Source organism: Aegilops tauschii, chromosome 7, assembly GCF_002575655.3.
Source record: "Aegilops tauschii subsp. strangulata cultivar AL8/78 chromosome 7, Aet v6.0, whole genome shotgun sequence".
Taxonomy (NCBI): Eukaryota; Viridiplantae; Streptophyta; class Magnoliopsida; order Poales; family Poaceae; genus Aegilops; species Aegilops tauschii.
This window is the reverse complement of record NC_053041.3, coordinates 287,775,908-287,779,296: the sequence shown is the minus strand read 5'-3', so window position 1 is coordinate 287,779,296 and position 3,389 is coordinate 287,775,908.

Here is a 3,389-nt window from a genome sequence, read left to right as displayed (position 1 = left end):
GCCGGAAACAACATATAACAATTCCGGAAAGACCTCATATGCAAATATCGGAATTGGTCCAGATATGAATAATCCTTATGTTCAGGTTGTTAAACAGCAAGTTAAGATGCACCAAGATGATCTACATGAAATTCTATTCAAGTTACATATAAAGTTCGTTTAATTCGGAGCTACGGCCTAGAAGATATGAGCAAAACAAGATAAGCATGGCATTGATGCAAAATGCATTCAAACATCAAGCACCCACCTCAAAACATGTATGCAACAAGGTAACATGAAACTACATGCAAAACTAAGCAAGTTTCATATAGAGCACACTCAAAACGGAGCAACGGTTCAACACATACACATGAAACAACTTTAAAGGACAAGCTGTCCAAAACATCAACTAGGCATCTTGCAAGCATCAAAACAATATGCTACAGCACCACAACGTGAAAACAAAAGGCATGAACGTGATGTACAGGTAAAGCATTACAAAACATGAACACTGAGCTGTCCCTAGAAATCACTAGAACAAGATCAAAAGGACATGGCAAGATTGCAAATAATAACAGTTTCACAGACTTGGTTGAAAATCACTGGACATGGCAGAAATAACATCAGGTTGCAAAGTTTAGAGCTATCAAACAACATGCTACAAGAACAGATCATAGCAAAAACAAAGGCATGGAATGAATCTACTAATTGCATAGAACAAAAGTCCCTTACTGATCACGAGCCACCAAGGCACATAAGATATGATGGCACCCATGTAAACATAGCAAGTTTCATAAACAGATTCAGACTTCAGAAAAACTGAGCATGGCATAAACAGAAGCTATGAAGGCATCTTTGCGAGCTCAAATCACTCATCACAAACCATTTCATGGCATGTGAAGGTAACTCACAGTAAGAAGACATGTTTATGAAGCTAAGCATGGCAATATCATAATCATAGGGTGCGTGGATCACTAGCAAAACACATGGCAAAACTGAATTTAAAGTTAACAGGCTGACAGCAACATTATTTAGCAATTTTGGAGCAAAATTACGACAATCTACATCAACCCATAAATGCAACCAAGGGCATGGATGGATAGAGAATAACATGTATAACAAAACATCCTTAGTGACAAACTCCAGATTATGCATAGAACTCATGGTAGCAACATGGCAACATAGCAACAAAATATAACAGACTCTGACTTGGCAGAAATGACGTCATAGAAATCAGCAACATCACGGAGGCTACTTTGCATGCTTGTGCTAGTCACCACATATATCCCAAAACTACAAGACAAGCACCCCTGTAAATATGGCATGATGTAGTTCAAAACACATGTAGAGCTCATGCTCATAGGATGAACACACAAAATGCAAGGAAAAAGACAAATCATCAAGTTCTGTTAACAGACATCAGTTAACATCTTATAGCACTCTTGCAACGATGATTAGGGCATCAATATGAACTCAAACAAGCATGTCTCAGTGGAATGAAATGAGTAGAATCACACGATGAACATTTTGACATACCATACATGCAAAATGGAGCAACATGCACAAAGTTAGTGCAGGTAAAACATGCACACATAAGAAGATTTTCCTGGGACTTGGAAGAAAAATACCCTTGCGAAAACGGGATCCAGGTCGGGGGTAGCTCCATCTCTCGTATAGGACAGCTTCGACGGAAGTCAACGGCGACGGGGAGGGGGCGTGGGACTCCGGCGGGGCTCGGGACGGCCGGGACTGGATAGATCGGGGCATGCGGAACCCATTCCCGGTGATGAGGCAGCTTGGGGCGGCGCGAGCACGGAGATCGGGGCAGCCATGGATGCTCCTGTGAATGTGAGAGAGAGAGATGCGTGAGGCAGAGAGAGAATGAGAGAGAGAGAGAGCAGACGGGAGGAGGAGAGATGGCCGGCGGGGCTCGCCTGGACGGTCGCCGGCGGGAGGGACTCCGGCAGTCGCCGGCCGGAGCGACGGGAGACGAGCGGTGCGGGGCTCTGGATCGGGCTCCTCCCGATCTGGAGCTCGGGGCCAGCGGGCATGGAGGCGCGGGGGCGCGGAGCAACGAGCGCGCGGGGCGGGCTCGTGGCGGCGGGGCGGACGGGCCCGCTGCGGGCTTCGGCGGGCCGCGGAGGAGAGAGAGAGGACCAGCGGTGGCGACGTGGCGGCTCAGGATTGGCCGGGAGCGGCGACGCGGACATGTCGGGCGGTGGGAGGATTTGTCCGGCGGCGCGAGGTGGAAGGAGGCTAGGGTTTCATCTGCGCGAATTTCGGGGGAGAGGCACATATTTATAGGTAGAGGGAGCTAGGAGAGTCCAAATGAGGAGCGGTTTTCGCCCACACGATCGTGATCGAACGACCAAGAGCATGGAGGGGGGTTAGATGGGCTAGGGCTGTGGTGAAGGGGGGCTGGGCTGCAAAGAGAGAGGGGTTTCGGGCTACGCGGTTAACCGTTGGGGCGTCAAACGGACTCCGAATGCGACAAAAATTGACAGGCGGTCTACCTACTCTAAAACAACACCGCACGCCAAGTTTCATCCCATTCCGAGAACATTTTTATGCCACTGACAAAACAAGGTCGGAGAGGGGCAACAGGCGCGTGTCAGAGTGTCGGATCGTGACACGGACAACGCGGAAAAAAGGACCGGATGCAAGTTTTGAAAATATGAGGATGCAATGCAGATGATGACATGGCAAAATGCAACACGCAAGAAAATGACATGGCAATGACGACGAATAAACAGAAGACACCTGGCGCATCGGATCCGGGGCGTTACAACTCTCCTCCACTAACAAGAGATCTCGTCCCGAGATCTTAGGAATGAGACGGGGGGAAGAGTTTGAGGTGAAACAAGAACGCAAGAGGGAAAATGAACAAACTCGAGAGCACTCAGGTAGAAAAGAGGAATGACGAGAATGACGAGAATCAAAAGCTCAAAGAACCAGATAGACTCTGAAACCACTCCGATTAGAACAAGATAAGAATGGAATAAGTCTGAAAGAACTTAGGCAGAACTCTGGCTAGACAAGGAAAGAATAGAACATGAACTTGAGAAGATGGAACGATACTTGACTTGAGGAACAACACAAAACCTCCGGAAGAATTGAAAAAGTTGAACGAAAGAACGGAGAAGAAGAAGACCACTTCTACCACAATCGAGTTGAGAGGGCTCCTTGCAAGGAAGGATTGAACGGGGTTGCTGGAAATTCAACAGCAAAAGAATAAGCTAATTGTGGGCTTATGGAAAACATCTCAAAATTGTGAGGTGATAACCAGCGACAAACGGAAAAGATTGAATAACTGAGAAGAACGAAGAAATGCAAAACTCCACTTCAAAAGAATACAAAGAATTAATTGCACTTCGAGATGCAAGAATAATGATACTTGAGCTCCAATAAGA